This window comes from Meriones unguiculatus, chromosome 12, assembly GCF_030254825.1.
Source record: "Meriones unguiculatus strain TT.TT164.6M chromosome 12, Bangor_MerUng_6.1, whole genome shotgun sequence".
Taxonomy (NCBI): Eukaryota; Metazoa; Chordata; class Mammalia; order Rodentia; family Muridae; genus Meriones; species Meriones unguiculatus.
The window spans coordinates 99,574,377-99,599,861 of record NC_083360.1 but is presented as its reverse complement, the minus strand read 5'-3'; the positions used below and the strand labels follow the sequence as shown (position 1 = coordinate 99,599,861).

Genomic DNA, 25,485 nt, shown 5'->3' with positions numbered 1-25,485 from the left:
GGCTCTTTTTCTCCTCCCCCTGCTCAACGTCCACCCACCTCTCCCCACCCCCACCGCTCCCCCCGCCCGGTGCGCGGCTGTGTCCTTAGAAGACTCATTGGGCCAGGGGCGCAGCCAGCCACCCGGCGAGCCCCGCTGTCATTGGTCGACGCGCACGCCCGTCACAGAGGCGCGTCCCGCCACTGGGCGGCCCCGCCGCGCGCCCGCCCCGCCGCCTCCTCCCTCGCGGCGCTCCGCGCTCTCTACCCCGCCCGCCCCGCCGCTTCTTCCCGGTCCAGCTGGGCGGGGACTGCCCTAGGACTCTTTAAAGTCTGTGAGTCACTGCACTACCCATCAGTCCAATTAAATGTCCTGAGCGAGCCGGGCGGGTGGTGCTCCCCGCCGCCGGCTGCCCCTGCTCTCTCGGCGCCCCGCTCTCCATGGCTGGCTGGCCGGACTCCTCCCGGTGCGCCCTCCTCCCGCGTCTCGCCAGCCCCGGCAACTTCCCCTCAGCCAGCCTTAGCCCCCAGGCCGCCCCGGCATGGGCTAGACCCCGAGCCGCTTCTCGCCGTCTCCCGTCCGGTCCGCGCTCGGTCTCGCCCCTTTAGCCCGCCTCGCCCGTCCCCGCCGTTCCCCCGACGGTCAGCCCATCCCTCGGTCGGCTCTTCCTCCGCGGGGCAGCGGTGGAGAACCAGCGGGCTCTGTAGGAGCGGGCGCCCCCACCCTGCTCCTCCTCCCGTTCCTCCGCGCTCCCACTCGTCGGGATCCCCGCGTCCCGCACCGAGGGACGCGCCGACCGACGTCCTTTCCCTGTGGCCGTGCGACCCGCCCGGGGGCTGGACCCGGCGCCCACGTCTTCGCAGAAGGTGAGTACAGAGTACAGGGGTTTTTGGGTGGGGTGGTCTGAAAAACAAACAAACAACCCCCCCCCCCCAAAAAAAAAGAAAAAACAACTGTGATGCCAGGCCACTTTGGGGAAGGGCAGGGATCAGGTCAAGGCTGGGGGTTCCCGGTCCGGCGTGGATTTGAGGAGGCGACTCCCTCCTTCCCTGGCTCGCTCCCCCACCCCCCTGCTCCTCCCGCCCTTCACGACCTCCTTCTCCCGTCTTGCTGTACATGTAGGCATTGCCAGACTTCCACCAGCGGGGCATTATGCCGCTTGTAAAATAATTGGTGCTGGCATGCTCTCTGTCTTTTGAATGCCTAAGTGAGCAGTGATAGTCAGCTATGTGATCTGATAGACGGAGTGCCCTGCAAAAAGTGCAGAATGCCTAATGGGCACATTTTCCTCTAAATCAAAGTTAACTTTCATTCAGTAAAGGCAAAGCCAAAGGTGTTCTTTGATTTGAATGCGTTGGTGATGGAGGAGAAGACTGGTTGCCCGATGGCATTACTTGGTGCATTTATTTTGAAGCAGTTTTATGGGTTTTCTTCTGAAAAATGTGAATTCAGTATTAAAGGTTCTGAAGTCTAAACCTGTTGGAAAAGAGCAAGGTAAGATGGGAATCCACCATGATAATGTCCACTTCTGTTCTCCTCTGCTCTAGGGAGGCACTACAGCGCAGGATTTTGTGTTTTCTCTGTTCTGGACACAGCGTGGAGCTTTAGGGACCGAGGGGCAGTTTAGATGTTTCTTTGGCTACACATCTTTTGTGCTCTTGACTGTTTAAACAGTGTCATTCTACAGAATTCCTTCAATTTTCAATTTGGTTTCTCCATCGTAAGTGCCTCTAAACTACAAATACCAATCCCTACCTGCTTCATGAGAGAGGCTTACCGTATGGATCTTTATTATTTTATTTTGAGGTAAAAGAATGATAAGAAATGGTTTCTCCGAATTGGTTTCTGACTTTGAATTCAGTAGTTTTAAGTAATATTACCCCCTTGAAATCGAGTTCTGCACTAGTTGTCCACTAGATTTAAATTAGGCCAAACCAAACATGTTTTGAAATATTAAAGTACAGCAAAGGCCTCTTGGTGGTTCATTTTTCTACTTCTCTTTCAGACTAACCAGAATAAGTTGTTACTAAATTTAATTTTAAAGAATAGACTGTTCCTGAACTGAAATCTGCCAACTTGCTACAGAAAGCTTTCTTTTTTAAAGAGCAGAAATGTGGTTATGATCAGCCCAAGTGGTGAAGTTTCAAAGTGACTTTAAAGAAGTGCTCGTGGCCAGCACCAAGGCCTTCCAGTGTGTTTCAGGAAGACTTACACAAAGCCTTTTGAATTGTTTAATAAATTTGCCATGTGACTTTTTTCATGAGGGTGAAGTCTCATAGCACAGGGGACCCTGCTGGCTGAATTTGAATTTTGCCACCATCACTCTCCCTCTCTGGCTCTGTGACCTTGGACACATTTCAAATAACCTGAGCTGTAGTGGCTTTTTTGGGTTATTTTTCCAGAAAGACTCTTCTATAAAAGACCTACCCCCGCCAGGGTTAATAGAAGGCTATAATAGATGATAGCATTATAGCATCGTTGGAAGACATGTGCCTGTATTTAAGAGTGAGGGTGGGGGTTGGGAGCTTGCTCAGTTGGTTGTCCATTTTCTGAATTTGGTTCTCAGTACCCACAAAAATGTGGCAGCCTTCCCGTAATTGCAGCACTGGGAGGTGGTGACAGGGACTTTTGGGGAAAACTAGTTAGTTAGACTAGCCAAATTGGCAAGCTCTGGGTTCAAGCAAGAGACCCCAGCTCATGAAAAGATGAACAAAGAATGAAGCAGAGGTCAACCTTTCACCTCCACACACATAAACACACACATACCATACACACAAGGAAAAAAAGACCTAGGGTTCTGGAACCAGGCTGCTAATGCTCATCAGGAGTTCTGCCAGGGAGGCTGAGGCAGGAGGATGACCTGAGCCCAGGAGATGCAGACCATGGTGGGACTTTTTCTCAAAAAAAAAAAAACAAAAACAAAAAAAAAAAACAAAAAACAAAAACAAAAACAACCAAACAGAGAAACTAAAACAAAATGAAAAGAGAGGCCCCTTGAATCAGGTCCTGTAGGTTCAAGTCTCAGTATTTCCTTTTGCTATTTCTGTGCTCTTGGCCAAGTTAGCGTTAGCTATTTCATCTATAAAAAGAATGATAGCAGTACCTACTCCATACTGTTATGATGAGAACAGGTGAATTAATACGTACACAGATTTTGAATTGTGTTTGGTGTGTCTTCCCAAGTTTAGCTCTGTCATGTTTCTTGTATACAGGTAATTTTAGAAAAGAAGCGTATCTCTCTGTTTTGTTTTCCTTATTGCACTAAGGACCTTGACTGTGTGAAAGTAAGTGTTCCACCACTGATCTACATTCTTAGCCTCAGTAGTATGTCATATATATATATATATATAATTATTGCCATTGGTGAAAGAAGCAGACTTTTATAAAATATACATGATGTTTGATACTAGAGTTTATATGAAACTTTAAAGAAATTCAGTTATTAGAAGCCAGATATTGTGGCACACCCCTGTAAGCCAGTACACCAGAGACAGAGACAAGAAGATCTCTGCAAGTTTGGAGCCGTCTTGGTCTACATATAAAGTTCTGTGCCAGCCAGGACTTTATAACAAGACCCTGTCTCAAAATCCCTTGAAAAGGCTAGAGAGATAGCTTAGTTGGTAAATAGTTTGCCTTATGAGCATGAGGATCTGAGTTAGGGCCCGAGACCCCACATTGAAAATCTGGGTCTGGTGAGTACACTTGCAAGCCCAGGGCTACAGAAGCATCATCAGGCTGCTGCTCACCGGCCAGCCGGCGTAGCCTGCTTGGCAAGTTCCGGCCCAGTTCTCACTGGCGTTGTCTTAAAAACCAAGTGGACAGTATCTACGCAGTGATACTTGAGATTGTCCTCCGACTTCTGTAGGTATGCACATTACATGTTCATCTGCACATACCTACACCTGCACACAGGAACATGCACACATTCACAGAAGGGAAGGAAAGAAACTTAGTTATTGGGCAAGACATACTGTAATAATCCTGTAACCTTGGCACTCAGGAAGCTTGCAAAATGACCAGAAATTAAGGGCTATCAGGGATTATATAGTGAGACATTGTTTTTGAAAAATGTCTTTTGGTTTATTGGATGAGTTGAATCCACACTCTTTCACTTTTTTTTCTTTTTGAGATAGGCTGTCACTCTAGTCCAGGGTAACCTCACACTTATTTAGCCTCCTGAGTGCTAGGATTAGAAGTGTGAGACACCATTGTTGGCATTCTTTTATTTAAATTTGCATAGTAGCATGTATCTACCTCAGTTATAACCTTGTTATAGAAATCACGTAATTGTTGTTGTCTGTGGTTTTCTCCTTCACTAAACATAAAGCATGATTTGTCAAGGTAACAGTAGGGTTTCATTCCTGAGTTCATTGCTGGTCCCTAGCAAAGTACCTGGCATATAAAGAAGTGAGCAACCATGTGGAATTAATTAATTAAACAGTTTATTTTCACATAGTTTAGGAATAGTTGAATGTACAAGTTAAGTGTGATACTGTAGAGACTACTGTTACTTGTTAAACTGAATTTTTATTTTATTTGCTAGGTATGGTGACTCACATTTTAAATCCCAGTACTCAGGGGGGAAAGAAAAAAAAGAATGTTTACTTTATTTTAGTGCTTAGAGAGTAAATGATGTTTCTAACTTATTTTTATTAACGGATTTTTTATTCTGAAGACTAAATTGAAATAGTCTGAAAAAGCACATCTAATATCTTCCTTTGTTTCCTGACATGTCCAGGTTTTAATCATAACCCTTTCTGACTTGTAAAGCTCTCTGTCATTAAATTGAATGCTATTATTCATTAATGTGAACCATACAAATTAGATTTTGAATGTCTCAAATGGTGACAGGATATAATTTTGTGCTTCAGAATTAATAAAGAGAATGTATGAGTCTAACATGGCATCACTTCCTCAAAGACTGAAGCTTTGCTTCTTTTTTCATTCAGGAATAAAACTTTCCCTTTGAACAGTCCTCATAATAATTAGCTGCTGGGGCGGCTGTAGAAATGGTGTGGTAGGAATAAGAGTGGAGTCAACAATGAAAACATTTCCAAACTTTGCCACATTTTAATAGGCATTGCACAATTGGGAAATACACTAAAAAAAACCAAATTTGATGGGCCTACTTCCTTCATTGTTTATAGAAGCTTTTTATTTTACTTGTCAATAAAATGTAGTTTGGTTACTATGCCCACTGAAGTTGTGAAATATATGAATTAAAAGAAGGATCTTTATACAAAATCAGGAGTATGACCGAGTTTTGTAACATTGTTACCTTTTTGGACTCATGAGATAGGCCTATAACAAGGTAATTCTGTGTTCACAGTCCTTTGTTTAATCAAATAATGCTACATGGTTTAGTTGACAATATTGCGTTTTCATTGGCTAAAATAATCAAATTTTAGAAAACTTGTCTTTCTTTTAAAATCAGAACCAGTTCTTATGTGTAGCGTCTTTCTTTTAAAATCAGAACCAGTTCTTATGTGTAGCCCAGGCTTTGGCTTTCTGAGTATTTGGATTGCAGCCATGTATCCCATATCCTGCTGTTTGAGTAGGCAAAGGGGCCTCAGAGCCCTGGCAGGCCAGGAACTGTGTGGTCCAGGGTGGTCTGGAGCTCTCTCCCCCGTGCTGGGATTACAGGTGTGAGCTAATACAGCCAGTTAATGTGAACAATACTTTTAGTAAGAATTTATAGGGTCAGTGAGATGGCTCATTGGGCAAAAGCTCTGATTAGTTGCATCTCTGGGACCCCCATGGTAGGAGAGAACTGACTCTCAAAGATTGTCCTTATGCACACACACACACACACACACACACACACACACACACACACACAGACACACTCATACTCACTAGATAGATAGATAGATAGATAGATAGATAGATAGAACTTAAAGGCACTTAGAAACAATATATTAAGTATCAGGTTTGAAAATGGAAGGCCTCATATTTTTCCCTGAACACATTTTAACATGGTATGTTTTTCTCGTGTTCTTCCTGCACGTCCTTCCTCTCTGCTGTTCTGCGTAGCTTTGGCTGGCCTGGTACCCATGCTGCAGACCACACTGTCTTAAACTAATGGCAGTTCTTGGCTCAGCCTCCAGGACATTGTGGTTATAAGCATGGGCCACCATGCAGGTTTGGAAATATGGTTTTTGTTTTGTTTTGTTTGTTTTTTGAGACAGGGTTTCTTTCTGTAGATCAGGCTGGCATCAAACTCAGAGATCTATCTGTCTCTGCCTCCCAAGTGCTGGGATTAAGGGTGTGTGCTACCCTGCCAGGTTTAAAATATGTTTTTGTTTGTTCGTTTTTGTAAACGAAGTACAGGGACTGGAGAGATGGCTCCGTGACTAAAATCACTGACTGCTCTTCCCGAGGACCTGTGTTCAATTTCTAGCACCAACACAATGCCAACACAATGACTCACAACCATGTACCTATAACTCTTGGTCTCAGGGCTCCATAGTCCTCTTCTGGCCTCTTTTCATGCAGATACACAGGCAAACGTGCAGGCAAAACTTCCACAGAAAACAAAAATAAGTCAAAAAATGTATACAGCCCAGTTCCATCCCTAATATCACTCCTAGCCCCCAAAAGAAAGACAAACAAATAAAACCTGTAAGAATAGAGCCAGGCTTGGGGCTGAGAATTAACTCCAGTTCCAGGGCTTCTGACACTCACAGACATACATCTAGGCAAAACACAATGAACATAAAATAAAAATAAATTACACACATTAATATTAGAGCCAGGCTTAAGAGTTCTTCTCAAAACAAAAAGAGAAAAAGTTAAAAAGAAAGTCAATGAAAAACTTTTCTGTTATTTTTTTCAAAGGGAATACTCAGCTTTGGGACCCCTCTTTGCACTCATTTATATTGTACCACTTGAACCCACTGGAATACACACACTTCAGAGTAGAGTGGCTTGAAGGATTTACTGCATCCCAGTTAATTCTCTTTTTATTTAGGGAGACAAATGTGCAAAAAGACCGCACTTTAAAGATCTCTCTGCCTTGCCTTTGTTTGTTTGTTTGTTTTTGTTTTTCCAGACAGGGTTTTCTCTGTGTAGCCATTGCTGTCTGGAAACTCTCTTTGTAGACCAAGCTGTCCTGGAACTCAGAGAAACACCTGCCTCTGCTTCCTGAGTGCTGTGATTAGATGTGTCTAGCCCTACTGTTGCCTTCCTTCTAAATTTTTTTCTTCCTCCTCTCTCCTCCCCCCTCTTCCCCGTCCCTTCCCTTTCCCTTCCCCCTTCCCTCTCCTCCCCTTTCTTTTCTTTTTTTGCTTTTCTTTCTTGGTCTCATGTCGCTCAGGTTGGGTTTGAATTCTTCATCCTCCTGCCACCTTCTTCCAAATGTTGGGATTACAGGGGTACAGGATTTAGGAGTGTTTAAAAATTAGAAGAGTGGGCGTTGGTGGCTCACACCTTTAATCCCAGGATTCTAGCTACCTGATGTGTTCAAGGTCTATGGAAATCATGAGATTCTGTCTCAAAAAATAGGCTTAGAGTTAGCCTGTTATATAAATTTGTCAGAATTCAGCTTTACTTTTCTCTAATTATTGGCAGTTATCACAGCCTTATGATATTATTTACCTTTTAAAGTGAAAGTGGAATGTTAGTGCATTCAGAATAGGACCTATTTAAACAAGTGAGCCCTACACAGAAATAGTATTGAAGTCTAATCAGTATTGAGGATTGTGAGTAGTAATCCCGAAAATGTGAGTTTTCTAGGTAGAATCATGCCAAACATATGCTCTGCCACTGAGCTACAGCCCCACCCCCAACAAAAGAAGCAACTCTTTTTGTTTTACCATTTATTTTGAATTATGTGCGTGTGCACATATGTGTATGGGTGCTGTGCCTGTAAGGCTAGCAGTCTTGGATCCTGGGCTGGAGTTACATGCAGTTGTGAGCCACTTCACATGGGTGCTGGGAACTGAATTTACCCTTAACTGCTGAGCCATCTCTCTAGTCTGCTCCCAGGAATTAACTAAACAAACACACAAACAAAAAACCAAACAACCCAAAAAGTGCAATAGTTCAGTAGCCTATGAACTCAAACAGCAATTTCATTCATTCTCTGCTTTTGAATTTAGATTCCATACTGGTAGGATAATTTATGTGATGGTATAAGTAACTGTATAGCACCAAATGTTTACTTTTGATATATTACACATCAAAGGATCTTACCTTTTAAGCATTGTTTCCCACAGCCCTTTGTGGTAAAATTGTTTTCAGTTTTCTTCCTATTTCTGAACGAGTGTTTATTCATTTGTGTGTGTATGTACATGTGTGTATGTACATGTGCATGCCTGTGACAGCTTTCTTTTGCTTGCTCTTCTCACGTTTTATTGCAGTTCTTTTTCTTGATCATAGTAGTATTTCCTGTAAACATTCTGTGCAGTGTAGGGCATACAGAGTTGAAGCTTTCATTTATTTTAGACTGCCTTATTAGACCAATGGAGGAGCCTTTTCTATGGAAGGGTTTACTTTGTTTCATGGAAAGATTGAGCATTGATCATCTTACCTGTATAAATTTCAAGACCACACTGTAAGTCTAAGACATGTCTCAGGGTACTAAAGACATGAAAATTTTAACATCTTTGTTATTTACTGGTTTTTCTATTATCTGTCTTAATGAGGGGAGGCATATAGCCTTTTTTCTCTTCCTATTGACATTACTGTAAAGTGTCTCAGACATCGAGCTTTGCTTTGCTTCCTGCCAAGTGATTGGTGAGTTTATAAGCTTTCTTTTGTGTGGTGACTGTCCCAGTCATGTTGTGGGTGACTCTCCTAAGGATGTCACAGCACTGGAGGAACAGCTCCTTTTTGTTTGTTTGTTTTAAAGTCTTGAAATCATGTCGGGACATCAGACCTTGTCCACTGTGACGTTTTCCAGACTCACATTGTTGCATGATTAATGTCCCTGCGGAAGTCACGTCAGTGTTACTGTCTTCATTGGCTTTCACTCAGATGAAATGTTCCCTTTGGGTTAACTGTTGTTTGGGTTTTAAGGATTCTTTTACCTAGGAAATCAGAGCATGAAAATGAATGCTTTTTTCTTTGTGCTGCTGAAAATCAGCCCTTGGCATTCATAGCAGATGCCCTACCATTAAGCTATACCTCTAGACCTAAATACGTCTTTCAAAAAAAATATCTCCATAAAAGTCTTGTGAGGAAAAAAAAAATCCCAAGGCCCACTGTCTTTGACCTGGTGGGAATGTTTACTGATTTCTGAAACTTGATGTTATTCAGACACCTTAAGTCAAGAATAGTCCTTTCTTTTGAGCAGGTCACAGTATGTTGCCCAGGCGGCCTTGAACTTACTTCCCGTCAGGCTGACCTGGGACTCACAGCTGATCTTGCTGTGTCTGTGCTCTTGGTGAGTGCTGGAACCAGAGATGGGCACCAACAAGACTGCGTGGCTCTTCCTTCTGATCTAGAAAACTATCTGTTGCTACTTGTAAAATTTAATTAAATTTACCTTTAATTTAATTTAATGTGTATAGGTATTTTGCTTGCATGTATGTTTGTGCACAGTTTGTGTGTGTGGTGCCTGTGAAAGCGAGAAGAAAGCATCAAATCCCTTAGAACTGGGGTTACAAATGGTTGTGAGTCACCCTATGAGTGCTGGGACTTAAACACAGGTCCTCTGGAAGAATAGCCAGTGCACTTAACTGCATTTTTCCAGTCCCTGTTGTTTACTTAACTCAAATAAAATTAGACACTCTGTAGTTTGGAGTCCCTAAGGTGGGTCAGCTAGGCAGTGTGGTATTACAGTGAAAAACGGAAGGGCATATTCCCACTCTGGAAATGAGGCTCCACAATGTTTGGGGGAGGTCAGAGCTTGGTAGCTGCTGTTTAGAGCAGCCACAATTAAACATTGTACAACAGTAAAATGATAACAGGAAAGAATCTTAATGTGGATTTAACGTCCGTTGATTTTGTATAAAGGGGATCCCAATTCTGACCACAAAATCCATTTGAGTAAACAAATTTTTTTATTTGAATTTGAGTTGAGACATCAAAAATCAACAGTGTCAATTTCTCCCAGAATTCATGAATCTTTCTTATTTATTAACCCTGGAAAACTATGATGACCATGGTTTGGAATTTTTCCTAGATTTTTATTGAACTTTTTAAGTTGTTTTCTCCTGTTCCTTTTGTTTTTTTGTGTGACAGAGCCTGAAAAACAACAACAACAACAACAACAAAACAAAACAATGAATGTTTCACAGTTGGAATGTAGCCATGTAAGCAGCCCAGCAATATTAAACAATTAACAAGAAAACCTCAAGTTTGCTTTGCCTGGTGTAGGGTGGGAGCTAAGGTTTTGTTTCAGTGACTACGCTTCTGTAATTTCTTGCACAAGTGAAAAAACTATTAGTCTCAGCTCCATCTCAAATAACAAAGTGAATATACTTACGTTTTATAAAGTACAAATAACGTTACACATAGCATATAGTGATCACCATGAATTATTATTGTTTTTTATTTATAAGTATTTCATACATATCCTGAGTTCTTGGGAGTATATTAAGACATGGATGGCATCTGTCCATACTCATGCCTATGGTCCACTTAGAGACAAAGATCCCTGTAAAGAAATCGAATCCCTACCGTTTGGCTGTGGGACTTTGCATCTGTTTCCATCAATTGCTGGGTAAAGCCTCTCAGAGGACAGTTATGCTAGGTTCCTATTGGCAAGTCTAGCAGAATATGGTTAATAGTGTCAGCTTGGGGAATCGTGTGGAAAAGGGGGACAAAGGATTGAAGGAGCCAGAGAGGTCAAAGACACCACAAGAAACCTATAATATCAACTAACCTGGGCCCATAGGGGCTCACAGAGGGAACCACCAACCAGAGAGCATGCATGGAACAGACGTAGGCTCCCCACACATGTAGCAGATGTGCAGCCTGATCGTTATGTGACCCCTAACAACTGGAATGGGGGCTGTCTCTGACTCTGTTGCCTGCCTTTGGATCGTTTTCCTCTGACTGGGCTGCCTTGTCTGGCCTCAGTAGAAGATGTTCCGAAAGCTACTGCATCTTGATTTGCCAAGGCTGTTTCTATGCATGCAAGGTGTCTGCTTCTCTGAGGGTAAAATAGACATGGAGTGGCTATGGAGGAAGGTGAGGTGAGAGAGAGGGACTGGGAGGAGAGGAGGGAGGGGAAGCTTCAGTTGGGATGTAAATTAATTAACGGGGAAAAAGAAATTAAATCCCTTATATCGGGTCCTGTGTAACGTAGCATAATAGAAAGTCTGGTGTGTGCTGTAGCAGTAATGAAGTCCCAGGTCAAGTGACTTGTTTTCTAGAAGTTCTGGGTGGCCTTCTTGGGGATCCTTCCTTCATTTAAATTTAAGGAACATTGTTTAGAAGGCTTTTGTGTCTCGGACAAAGGATAGTCTCATCTCTAGCTTCTGCACAGTAGGGAAGCAGTAAAAAAAATATGGAACAGGCACCCTGGCTCTTAAGGACACTCACTATCTCCTTGGGAAGCAGAACCACCTGTGAATAGAGCGTATAGACGCAGTGTGGGTGTAGTTTAGATCCCTGAGTCAAAGATAAATAAATAAAAAGCCCCCTGCTGGGATCCTGAAAGATCAATGAAGGTGCTGTAGACAAGGGGGTTCCCTGAGGACAAGGACACAGCCTTTTGGCAGTCACTAAAGATATTTTTTTCCCAGTTTTGCCTAGAACAACCCTGTCTGCCAGGTGGGAATACCTAGGCCTAATTCGGCAAACCTTAGAAGTCTGAACAAAGGCTATAATTTGTAAATAATCTTTCTAAGTTATTTTGCTTTGAAATTAGCAGACAGGCCTGCTGCCTTTATTTTTACTGTTGTTATTTGGTTATTAGGAAATTGGACGTAAGGCCTCTAGGCAAGCACTCTTCCACTGAGCTGTGTCCTAGCCTTGGATTTGAATTCAGATACAATACTGTGTGACTGTGGTTTTGTTTAATTTTTTTTTTCCTGAGTGTTTTGAAATGCTAACATTCTTGCCAGGTATGGCGGCATGCTTTTGATCCCAGCACTGGGGAGGCAGAGGCAGGTGGATTGCTGTGAGTTCAAGGCCAGCATGGTCTACAAAGCGAGTCCAGGACATCCAAGACTATACAGAGAAACCTTGTCTTGAAAAACAAAACAAACAACAACAAAAAATAGTGGCAACATTCTGTATTTTTAGCTCACACGTTTCTTTGGAACTACATCTGAGATCGGGTAATATAATTCATTCCTGTCTCTTAGATTTAAATTTGGGGATAAAAGTCCAAAATCTCACAGTTTTTGTGTTAAAGTATTTAGACATTTTTGTGGAGACTTAAAATAATGCATGAAGAGTTTCTTTTCCTGTAGAGTTTATTGTCTCTTTTACCCATCTGAAAAGCCCATCTTGCACAGCTATGTGCATTTTTTTTCTGATGCTAATGATTTCAAGGATTTGTATCTGTGTCAAAATGTACTAGATTGTAGCTTAACATGATATTGTATGATGCTTGTAATCCCAGCACTCAGGAAGTGGAGGCCACAGGATCAGGAGTTTCAGGGTCATCCTCAGCTGCATACTGAGTTTGAAACTAGCCTGGACTTTATAAAATCCTGTCTCAAAATAAAAAATAACAGGCTGCCATGTGGGTCAGTGGTCACGCTTCGGCCTGGCATGTGTGAAGTCCCAGGTTCCACTGCCAAATTGAGTCCGTGGTGGTGCATGCCTGTAACTCAGGTTACTTGAAAGGCTGAGATGGGAGGATTGAGTTAATAAACAACCCAGGAAAGATGGCAACCACCCTGTATCAACATAGATAAATAAACTTTACCAAATTCATACTTTATGTGTACTTAATGTATAATCAATAAAACTTATTAAAGCCACCCAGGTTGTAGGTGCATTGTTATGATAGTCTCTGTTACCAGAAGTTTTTGTTTTCTTTCTCCAGCAGAATCTCATTGCTCATCACTCTTTCAGCTAAGATCTCGTGAGGAGCTGCAGTCTTACTTTGTAGCCCAGGCTAGCCTTGAAGTGTACGTGTCTTCCCTCCATAGCTTCTCCAGTGCTCAGTAATGCCCGTGAACAATCACACCCGTCTTTGAAGTATGTTTTTTTGTTTGTTTTTTTGAGTTTGTAACTTATACTCATTTCTCTGTCTTATGTATTTTTTAGTCACATATGTTTTATACCTTAGTCACATACATACATTTCAAATAAGAAAGACAAATAGAACTAAAGAGGTATGGAGAAATGGGTGCTTGTTTAAAGTTATGTATTAGACCTTGGAGAGCTTTCCCTCACATGTAAGGCTCACAGGAGTATCTTTAAATAATTTGCACAAGTTTGAATTGGAGAATTGAAGTTGTGTGTTCTCCGAGGGCTCCTATCCTTACAGGCTTAGTGATTATGATTCATCTTTGACACAGCGGCAAGAATGTGATTTTAGTAAGGCTTCTCTGTGCTTTTTATTTTTATAGCGAGAATTCTGCGGGAGGCTGGAAAGATGGTTCAGCAGCTAAGGGCACTGGGTACTCTTCCAGAGGACCTGGGTTTGATTCCCAGAACCCAAATGGAGGCTCACAACCATTTGTAAACCCATTTGTCCCTCCTGACTACCGTGGGCACCAGGCATGCATGTTTTACATATTCATACATGCAGGCAAAACACTCTCAAATATAAAATAAAGCAAAAAAATCTTTATAAAAAGTGTGTTGGAGAACTGGGCCATGGTGGGACAAGCCTTTACTGCCAGTGCTCAGGGAGGCGGAGGCAGGAGGATCTCTGAATTTAAGGCCAGTCTGGTCTACAGAGTGGTTCAACAGTCATGGCTGTACAGAGAAACCCTGTCTTGAAAACCAAACCAAAACAAAACAAAAAAACCCAGTGTGTGTTGGGGTTGGGTGTCTTGTGGGTGTGCCTTTGTGTACATGGGTGTGTATGCCCACAAACTCGTGTGGAGGCCAGCGCTCCTCTGTTGCTCTCTTTTTGTTGTCTTGTGACGGGGTCTCTCACTGAGCTTGCTTTCTAAGCTAGGTTGGCTGGTTAGTGCTCCCAGCCTCCAGAGTTGCCTGTCTACCCTTACAGCCCCCAACGCTGGGTTACTGGCAGGTGCTGCCCTGGCCTACCTTTTATGGGTGCTGGGGATCTGAGGTCTAGTCCTCATGCTTACACAGCAAGCACTTTATCCACCTAGCCATCGCCCTGGCCCCTGCTGTTTTTATAAATGGGCTGAATAGCTTGATATGTCTCTTAAATGTAGTTCCTTTCCCCTCCTTTTCATTTGTCTAAATTGAATTTTGCAAGTTGGGCCATAGACTTCCTAGATATATTTGCTTAAAGGAGAAGTAAATGTGTTCCATTCTTCTACTTCAAGGTTTTTGTTTTTTTATGGTGCCAAGTTTGGAGGTAAGGGTCATTCCATTGCTAAGTAATTGCACTACTGATGACCTAATACAAGCTTATCAGGTAATGATTTATCATTAATGTAGTCTTTCTTAAGTTACCCAGTGTGTGTTCTGGGTGAATTTCTTTATTATTATATTTAATGCCTACATTAAGTTTAAAAAATGGTTAACTTTTCATTGATTAAAAATAGTCAAGGAAAATGATCAGAATTTTGACTCAGGCATTCAGACTATCAGAGTGTTAATGAGCTGTGCCTTAGCACCTCATGCCATTTCTGCCATCCTAACAACATGTGGGGAATTACTCTTTGCAGGACACACACCTGGCGTTGGTGCTTTTGGAAGTTCCCAGGTAACTTGTGTGCACAGACACACTCTACAGTGCTATCTTGAAAGGTCTATTCCCCACCCCCCACGACAACTGTTTTGTTTTTTGTTTTTTGTTTTGTTTTGTCTTAATGAGACAGGGTCTCTCTATGTAGACCAGGCTGGCCTTTATCTCTTGGAAATCTACCTGTCTCTCTCCTGGGCTCCCAAGTCCTGGGATTACTCACACCCACAACCAAACTTCTCAAATGTGGAAAAAACTTGAAAGGATGATTGAGCAAACAGCTCTGTACACCTCCTGGACTTGGAGAAGAGGAGCCTTCAGTGTCTGCACTCCCACTTTCTCTGCATGCTTGGATCTTCCCTGTGTGAAGTGACAGTTCAGACATGATGATCCTACAGTCAGTTCCTAGTGTAGCTCCTGAGAACAAGGACATTCTCCTATGTGACCACAATGATGTCTGCCCACCCATGACGCAACAGAGATGGACAAAGGGTCTTGCTGGATGCTGGAAGAGAGGTGCTCATTGCCACCATGCTTGCTTGGTGCTGTTAACTGTATCATTTCACATACTTTCTGACTTTAGTATTATTTGTATGGATAAGTTTTTTTGTAAAAAGGTGTTTGTTTGTTTGTTTGTTTGTTTGTTTGTTTTTAAGATAGGGTCCGAGGTATCCCAAGGCTGGTCTCAAAGTTGCCAAGGTGCTGCTGAGGATGACCCTGAATTTGTAATCCTCCTGCCTCTACTTCCCTAGGGATAAGATTATAGGTGTGTAGCATGGTGCTTACTTCATTAAAGTGCTGGGCATTGAACCTGGGCCTTCATACATACTAGGGAAGCACCGAGTTGAGCTGCATCTTTGGTAAGGTATTTTTGTTTCTGAAATAGGGTGTTACCATGTAGCTCAGGTTGGCTCACAAGGCTCTCCTGCCTCAGCTTACAGAATAGCTGGAGCTGCAGGCTTGCAGTACCACATTTGGAGGTTTTTTTTTTTGTCTTATGTTGGTCATTTGTGCACTGATAGACGTCACTGCTGTTTTACACTTTCAAACCTTCAAGTCGTTTTTCACTGTAAATTGTTGGCGTTCCGGCTAGCAGCATCTCTCCTCTCCTGGTACGACGTACGATGCAGTCTGAATATTTACTCCTTTGACTATGAAAAAGGTTTGGGTAAGGAGTTCTCTGTGAGTCAGCCACTGAGTTGGAACAGAGTCTTGTATTTGTTATATCTTTGAGGTTGAAATGATTCACCACTGCAGGCACCTGTGGGTGTAAATGCAGTGAGTTCCTGGAACCCTTCATGATCCCCAGGTGGCTGTCATGGCCTGTCATTGTGACTTCCTAAGCAGCATGCCTAGAAATGGCAGGTGATATTCTGGCATGCTGAAGTATACCAATTCAGCCGTTGGGTGTCGAGTAGAAACTAGAAAGTTGGTTGATCTGATCATACATTTTTGTGCTTCAGATGTTCTATTTTTTCTGTGTATACCTCTAATTGCTTTATAAGCAGAGTGTCAAATTGCTAAACAGAAAGGAAACAGAAAGTCCAGATAGCCAATTTGAGAATTTGTGTGTGTGTGTGCACGTTTTAGTACATATGTGTAGAGGCTAGAGCTTGATTCTAGGTGTCCTTTTTTTTTTTTTAAGATAGGGTCTCTATGTGTGGGCTTGGCTGTTCTGCTTTGTAGACCAGGCTGCCCTTGAACTCACAGAGATCCGCCTGCCTGTGCCTTCCCTCTTGGGATTAAAGGTGTGTACTACCACGCCCCACTCTAGGTCTCTCTCTCTCTCTCTTTTTTTTTTTGTTGCAAAGTAAAGATCTTTATTATGGCGGCAAGGCCAATTTATCCTCTGTAGGAATAGGAGAAAAGTAGCCCACACATCAGACGCAGCAATCATCACTGGGACCAACTCCTGCCTATTACATGGGTGGACCGCCTTAAGAATCCTTCTTGGGTTAAGAATTGTCCGTCACCCTACCCTAGAGATGCGGTCCATCCAGACCCTGCCTTGTGCTCCTTAGCCTTTCCTCCCTGTTTCTGAATGTTAAGTCCTGTAGCTCAATGTGGAGCACATACCTAGCGTGCTCCAGGTTCCTGCACCGAGCCCTAGCACGGAGGAGAGAAGCGTGTGTGCTTGCACATGTGTCGTACAAGGTCTTTATTTACTGTCGTAAAACCAAATTACCTTGCAACCCGTTTTGATAGATAACAGGTCAAGCTATGTCCTCCAACGTTATCCTACTAGGAAACTAAGGACAATAATTCCCCAGTCTTCTTGAAGATGCACTTTAGAGTTTAGGCCACATGCTGCAGGATACTTGGCTCACCAGGATCTAGGTGTCTCTCTTAACGATTGCTCTCTACCTTATCTTTCGCCACCGTCTCTCACTGAACCTGGCAGTTACTTATTGGCCAGACTGGCTGGCTAGAGAGCCTGGAAATCCTTTTACGTTAGGATTTTAGGCACGTGCCATTGTGCTGACTTTTTGTGTGACTACTGGGGACCATGCTCAGGTTGCCGTGCCTGTCTGGGAGCACTTCGCTCAGTCCCCTTCTTTTAAAAGTCTAAGTGAGGGAGGAAAAATATTAAAAATGAGCGAGAGTCTCCGTTGGTTTGGTTTGTGTTGTGTTACTTTTCTTGCCTATTCCTGTCAAAGACAAGTCAACTGCTTTGCTTTATATAAAAATATGTTTGCTTTAAACAAAATCTATGAATGGTTGGGACATAGCTCAGAGATAGACTGCTTGCCTAGCATGCAGAATACTTGGGGTCAATACCTTGTTAAAAAAAAAAGTTTTTACTGTCAAAATAAATAGGTGGATAAATAAGATAAAATTTTCGAACTTCCTGCTGCGTCTGGAGATGAATCTCTGCACTGTGGTCATTGCTTTGTTCCCAAGATTTTCAGTGTTCCTGCCACCATGCTGGCATCCATGTTTTGTGTCATTGTTGACTTCTGTATTCAGGTGTCCTTTACCACGTGAAGGTGTGAAGCTGGTCACAGCCGTGCTTAGCCTGAAACTATGTCTGTATATTTCTGTGAAGGTCTTGGCATCAGTTTCTGGAGTTCTTCAGGAGGGACTCAGGGCCGGTGGCCTTCAAGTTCCTCGGGGTGTTTTAGCATAGTGGCTGGTCTTGCTTTTTGGAAGTGACCCTGGCGAAGTTGAACTGCTGCCATGTTGTTTTTTAGGCTACTGCTGTGTCTAACTATAAAATGAAGGAGGTGCTAATAACACTTCCTACTTATTTAGTGGGTTTCCTCCCTGGCGTTCAGGGGAGCTGGCAAGTATCAGGCAGCACCCCGCCTGTTCTGTGTCAGTTCCCGTCATGTAACGTTGTGTGAGACCTGCACTTGTTAGTTTTTTTTTGCACTCTTCTGCAAACTGTAAAATAGCATTTGCTGTTGTCACTCCCATTGCTCAGATACTGAACATAAATCACCTCAGTTATTTTGCTCTATCAGGCGCAGAGTCAGAGCAGAGCTCGGGACTCTACCCCGGCTTCCTCTTGTTGCTGAGCTGCGCTCTCTCCCCTGTTCCGATACCCTTAGAGGACAGGAATGTGCGCCCCAACCACTGATACCATCGCCTTGTCTCTTCAGTGTGTCAGCGTTAGGATTAGGTATTTCTCTGAAGCAGGCTCATCCCAGGTTGTGAGCAGGATCTGCCTCCCATTCTTGATTGCCCCAGAAGTGGTCTTGGAGGAAGTTGTGGACTCGGCAACTGTTTTCCTTTTGCCCTCACTGGTAGCACAAGTTACTTTCTGTCAAGGAATTTTATGAATGGGCGAATGTTCATAAGCCATATTTTTTCCTTCATAGTAAGGAATGTAACAAAATCTCCCTCAGTGGATTCAGTTAGAGAGTGTTAGTACTTGAGTGATTGCTTCCTGACTGTTTATAAAGGCAGCCCTGACGACTCCTCAAATGAAGTTGTTATAAAAATGTGATTGTTAGACCATAACACGTGTGCTTTGAAGTTTGTCTTAATTCTTGTTAGTGAATATTCGTAGAGCTGGAAGAGGGGTCTGTAAAGACCAGAACTCCTGCTTTAAGATGTTGTCCCCAGGATTAAATAAAGGATGAAGTTAGTGTGAGTGACAGTTCTCTCTACATCTGAGTAATAAAAGTGAAAGTTGTGTTTAGGTCAATTTTGCTTAGTCTTAATGACACATAATTTAGGTATGGAAAGCACACATCAAGAGGCTTTGGGTGTTTCAGCGTTCCTGAATATGATTTGTGCCACTCGTGCCGCATAGAGTCCATTCTTGTTCATGGGTAGCCCAGGGAGTCTGGTGATTGCCATCTTGGGCTCAGTGGAAATTGGCCGCCTTTCTCCTGTAAACAGCAGCCTGGCAACACCCCAGGATGTGATAGGACCCACTTCAGAACCACGGAGGGCCTGGCTCTGGTTCTCTTCTGGCACTCTTCTGGCTCTTCTCTTCTGGTTCTCTTCTGGCAAATGTAGCACTGAGCTTTGGATAATGTCAGAAATATGGGGGTAGCCCTTTAAAAGTTTTAAAGATACAATAGTTTTCCTTGGATTTTCATACATAGTTCAGACAGCAGCCCAGCTTGGCAAACTAGACAGTTGTTTTAGGAGTGCACCAGTGACAGAAACTCGGGTCCAGACCCCTGATGTCTCACCCTACTTTTTTTTTCCCTACTTTTTTTTTTCCTCCTCCTCTTCCTTCTTCACCTCCTCCTCCTCCTCCTCCTCCTTCACCATCTCCTCCTCCTCCTCTTTCTTGTGGTCTTCTAAGACATAATTTCTCTGTAGCACTAGCTGTCTTGGAGCTCACTATATAGTTTGAGGCTGGCCTCAAACTCAGAGATCCCTCTGCCTCTGAATGCTGGGATTAAAGGCGTGCACCACCACCACCCAGCCACTTTCATCCTTTTAATAGGATCTCCCTTTGTTGCCCGACTGGTCCCCTGCCTCAGCCTTCTGATGCTGGAATTACAGGTGACTGATAGCACACTTTGGGGATCTCTTGCTTTTCACTTATTGAATAACTTCTGTAGTTATTAACAGTGATTGTTCATTGTTCTCAGCTGTTGCTTCCATTTAAACTGTGATGGAGGTGATTTATGAGGCTCCTCCGCACCCCCTGCCCCCACCCCCATCCTCCACTTACCCCTGTGCCCCTGTCAAGACCTCTGTGCATTAAAATCACATACAGTGAGGTGGCCTGCTCACTGCCCTTGAGTCTTCCCGAAACATCTAGCATGAGTCTGTACTCACCAGGTAGTTAGACTTATTAACATGATAGCCCTGCTGCTCATTTGGCCTCTGGAAAGCTATGAAAATTGAGAGGATAAACTTAATTTCTTGTATTGCTAGCCGGAGGTTTAGAAATCAGCATTCCTCATTGGAGGAGAACACTGAAGGGCCACTGGTTAAGATGGAACTTGCTTGGTCTGGGGTGGTAGTTCGGTCATTAAAGTGCTTGCCAGCAGGCAAGTGGACCTAAGCTCAGATCTCCAGAACCCATGTTTCTTCTTAAGAAATTAATTTTTACTTTGTGTGTATGTGTATCTGCATGGGTTTCTGTGCAACATGTGCATGACCCACAGAAGTCAGGTGTGAGCCCCTGGGGCTGGACTTACAGACAGTTGTGAGCTGCCTGATATGGGTGTTTCCAAGTGAACTCTGTGGATGAGCAGTAAGGGCTCTTGGCCACTGATCCATCTCTCTAGCTCCCCAGATCCCACATTCCAAAGAAAGTGGCCCCTGGTGTGGTGAGGGAGATAGGTAGGTCCCTGCAGTATGCATGGGCTGCCAGTGTGTCTTCCTAATGAGCTCCAGGCCCAAGAGAGACCCTGGCTCAGAAAAACACAACTGAAAACAAAAGCAGAATAAACAGAAGAAGTGTCGGGAAAGGTGTTGATTATCCACGGTAAACTGTGCAGCTCTTAACAAGAAAGCTGGGGCCTCCGGCTTCCTTGATTTTGAGACATATGTTTAGGGAATATAAATTAATGTTGATTTTCACTTATCCCTAACAAGATGTTTTAAATCCCATCCATTAAAAATGCAATATAGGGCTCTGTTGTTAAGGAGTGTTTTCCTAGCACACACAAGCCCTGGGCTCCATCCCCCATGCCACACAAAACAGGATGGTGACACATGCTTGTAATCAGAGCACTAGTGAGGTGGAGGGAGGGGCATCAGAAGTTCAAGGCATAGTGAGTTTGAGGCCAACCTCTGCTACCTGAGACCCTTTCTCAAAAAAGAAAAAATGCAAACATTATTGATCTAAAAATCACTTTTAAAAATTAACTTTGACATGCAGTAGGAACTCAAATGCATTTAAATAAAGCTATCATAATTTATTAGTGATTGCAACTAGAATCTGTACAGTAATTGACAATGTATTCAAGGAACAAAAGCGAATTGGGGAGTAAAGGAAACATGTCTTACTAAATAAGTTTACCAGAACCAAAAGAACTGTTCATTTTGCATTTTATTTCATTTTATGGGGGGAAAAAGTTGTGCTCTGAAAGATGATACTGCCAGTTTTTACATCCGTATTGGGTTAAAAGAATAGAGTCGAAGCACATGAATCTGGCCCAGACAAAGAATACAAGTCACTCTCACCATCTTACTTTTCTCTCTGATGACAAAGAAAAGGAGCAAGTAACAGCTGCCATCGAAAGCCTCATTTCAGCAGAGCCTGGTGACAGCGTGGGGCTGCTGCAGGCTGGCTGGCCTGCAGAGTGCGGGTGGGGCGGCCCGAGTTGCTGTGAGGGGCGTGACCATGCAGCGAGGAGCAGCCCTGTGCGTTGTGAAAAGCACCTGATCCCGGTAGGAGACCCCACACTTGTGCTCATACGACCAGCAGCCAGGATCAGCTCCAGCCAGCTTTAAGTTTTTGTTTGTTTTGTTATTTTTAAAGACAAAGAAGGGGGTGGGGGAGTCTTGAAATGTACTAGCTTATTATTTTAAAGCAGTGGACATTTTCAGCTCTGTATGCGATTGTTGTAGTTGTAAGCAAATAACAGTTCCGGGCAGAAGCCAGTTTAGATAACTGCATTCGGTTGAGAGCCAAATCATGCTTCCACTATAATGTGTAAAGCAAATGATCCTGCTGTCTGTTCCACAGTAGCACACAGAGACTTTTGATTTTAACCCTACATTAAAATATTATCTTAAAATAAAAAGTTTGTCGAAAGTACTATTTTTGAGCAAATGTTAGAAGTAATGCCGTGAGATTTGAGTGGTTTTGCATTCTTTTCTCATTAAGAGGGAAGGGACGTAAGAGGGAAGGGACGTGTGCGTGCCCCAGTACGTGCACGGAGGTCATAGCACAGCTCTCTTTCTGTCGTGTGGGTTCTCGGACTGCACTCTGGCTGTCAAGCCTGTGCAACAGGCGCCCTTATCCACCAGCCACCTCCCAGGCCCCACCACAGCCTTACAGTTTTTAAGTGCCCTCATGAGCTTTCACCTGTGTAATGCTCCAGCAGCAGCTGCCTTAGGAAGCATCGCCTGCCATCTTAGAGAAGAGATTCTAGGGGTCTGAATTACAGCTGGTCCAGAGCCACCCTGCTCTAGTGTCCCCTCTGCTCTGCTGGGAACCAGCACTTGGATGACCTGGCTTCCTGGTCCTCGCCACCATCACGGAAAACCACAGCTCCCTTCTGCACCCCCAGTGACCATTTCATGTTGCTCACAGAAAGTACATGCCTGTCAAGTAGCAACTTCTCGGTTAAACTTTGATCTTAATAATTGAATAAATAGAGGGCACGTGGGGTTTCTTAGAGTAAACAGTGAGGAACGTTAAAAGTTCTTATGTTGGCCAGCATGGTGGCATATGCCTTCAGTCCCAACACATGGGAGGCAGAGGCAGGTGGATCTCTGAGTTTGAGGCCAGCCTGGTCTACAAAGTGAGTTTCAAGACAGCCAGGACTATACAGAGTAACCCTGTCTCAAAAAATTAAAAGAAAGCCAGTGGTGGCCCAGGCCTTTAATCCCAGCTCTCAGGGATGCAGGGGTAGAGGATTGCTGTGAGTTTGAGGCCAACCTGGTCTACAGAGCGAGTTCGGGACCTCATCTTGAAAACCAACCAACGTTTCTTTTTAGTTCTAGGGACAGGACCTGGGAGCTGTTGGGCAGGTCTTCTGCTACTGATACCCATCCACGTTACCCTTCCACTTAAGAGAGTTTTAACATTTATTTTTATTTTATGTGTGTGAGTGTTTTGCCTGCATGTATGTCTGTGCACCACATGTATGCCTGGTACTTGGAAGAGCCAGAAGAGGTTGTAGGATCCCCTGGAACTGGAGTTACAAACAGTTGGGAGTTGTCAGATGGTTGCTGGGAATCAAACTCTGGGCTTGTAAGCATAATAAATACTCTTAACCACTGAGCTCTGTCTTTAACCCTGATTTTATTTTTAATTGTGTGTGTGAGAGAGAAGAAAAGCTGCAGTTAAGTGCGTGGGCTATGGTGGGCCCACTCCTTCAGACCAGGCTGCATGCCCTTTCTCTAGTGGAGGCTGCAGTTCTCGTCCTAGGAGCAAATTTTACTTGAGCTTCCAGCAGGCTTTCCTGTGAAACGTGTGCAACCTGCTGTGTCGAGTTTAGGATCTTATGGGGAAATGTGCTGAGTGTTCCACCATTTGAAAGCCTCAGAAGACACGTAGGATGCTGCCCTTTGTTGCTTAGTGTTGTAGTCTAATTTTGGCCCTTGGTGCTGAGGCAGGAGGATCATGAGTTTGAGGTCAGTTTGAGCCACCTTGTAAGGTCTAGGCTGCTGACTGATGGAACTGACTCTGCAGCTGAACCTGGCCTTGAGCCTCTGGTCTTTACCTCCTGAGTGCTGTGCGTGCCACTGCTCTTCAGCCTTTGTTATCAAGATTCTGATATTAGCCTCTAACCTCTAGGTTTTCAAAGAACCAATGTCAGGTGAGCTGCATGGTCCATGGCTATCCAGGAGCCCCAGTGAGCCTCCGGATTTGCCACTGTTCGTTTGAGTGGCCTCCGAGGTACACTGACCTGATGGAGAATGAGGAACAGATTAAGAGTAATTACGAGTTTCATTGTACAAGGGAACACTTTGCCAATATCCTCACAGAACCCCACAGAACCCTACCCTGTGCTTCTTGGTAGATTTCTCCAGAGGGAACAAGCCACTGTGGAAAAGGCCAGTCAGTGCAGTACACTGCACAACATGTTCAGATATACACATCTGGAAGACAGTCTAGCGTCCAGTGGAACAGGTGAAGGAGGAAGCTTGTTATATGCTGAGAGGAAGAAGGATTTCTCTCTCGTTTGGAAACCAGCATTAAGTTTCCGAGCCTCATGGATTAGGTTATGCTCAACTCTGTCTTGGTTTCTGCTCTACACCCCAACGTGCTTTTGTTCTCTCACATTTCTGCCCCCAACCATTGCGGCTCCCTGAGCTGCAAATGCCTCAGTAGAACTCAGGCATAATCCAGTGGTGCTGCCCTCTCCAGGTTCTGTGGGACTTAAGAGTACTTTGGGTTTTGCATAAAGAAACAAAAACAAAACCCCAGATATTCTTTGACAATGGTCCCTGCAGTACCCTTCTGCTACCATGGATCTCACTGGCTTTTAATCAGTACAGAGACAGAAAAAGACTGCTATGAATGGTGTACATAATCATGAACCTTGCTGAAGAGACTTTAAAGTTCCTGCCTTCACTAACCAAGTTTACCTTCAGGTGTCTTTTCTTTCATCTTATTAGTGAAGACCAGAACAGAGTTTTGTCTTAAGTTTGGGTTTCTATTGCTGTTGAAGAGACGCCATGACCATGACTACTCTTATAAAGGAAAACATTTAATTGGGACTGACTAAGAGTTTCAGAGGTTTAGTCCATTAGTCTCATGGTGGGAAGCATGGCAGACATGGTCCTGGAGAAGCTGAGAGTTCTACATCTTGATCCACAGGCAGCAGAAAGGAAGACTGAGACACACTGGCCAGATTTGAACTTCTAAGACCTCAAAGCCCAACCTCAATGAGACACTTCCATCAACAAGACCATACCTTCAGCAAGGCCACACCTCCTAGTAGTGCCATTTCCTATGGGCCTATGGAGGCCATTGTGAAACCACCACAAATTCCAATAAACTATTTTTAAGCTTTATTTTTGATCTTAGGTGCGTGAGTGTTTTGCCTGCGTGTATGTCTGGGCACCATAAGCATGCAGAGCCAGCAGAGGCCACAAGAGGGTGTGAGACCCCGCTAGAACAATTACAGACACGTGTAAGGCAACCAGTGGGGTGCTGAGAATCAAATCCCTTCCCATGCAAGAATGGTAAGAGGTTTGACTAAGAATGGCCCCATAGGCTTACGTACTTGAATGCTTAGTCACCTGGGAGTAAAACTGTTTGAAAGGATTAGGACTAAGGATTAGTAGGTGTGGCCTTCTTGGAGGAAGTGTATCACTGGTGGTGGTTTTGAGGTCTCTCTTTCTCTGCCTACAGATCAGGTTGTAGCTCTTAGCTGCTGCTCCCAGCACCATGTATGCTTGTGTACTGCCATGCTCTCCATCATGATGATGATGGGCTCACCCTCTAAAATTGTAAGCAATTATTGTAAGAGTTGCCTGGGTGTCATGGTGTGTCTTCATAGCGATTGGACAGTGACTAAGACAAAGGGTAATAACATAGCCACCTCATTATGGCCAGTGCTTCTGGAATTTCTTCTCTCCCTCTTTCTGCATGTGCGTTTCAGTCCTCATGGCAAACCATTTCCTTATGTGCCTGGGAACATGGCCGCTAGCAGTCTGCCCTGTAGCTTCTGTCACTC

The 25,485-nt window shown here is 43.8% G+C and overlaps 1 protein-coding gene across 1 annotated transcript in view; it reads left to right on the top strand.

The window, feature by feature from the left end:
* Positions 1-271: 271 nt before the first annotated feature.
* Sertad2 (SERTA domain containing 2) overlaps positions 272-25,485 on the top strand; it is a 107,438-nt gene continuing 82,224 nt past the window's right edge. Inside the window, exon 1 of the mRNA XM_021648467.2 lies at positions 272-845. The gene's annotated coding sequence lies outside the window, so the exon portion shown is untranslated. The remainder of the gene's footprint in view (positions 846-25,485) is intronic.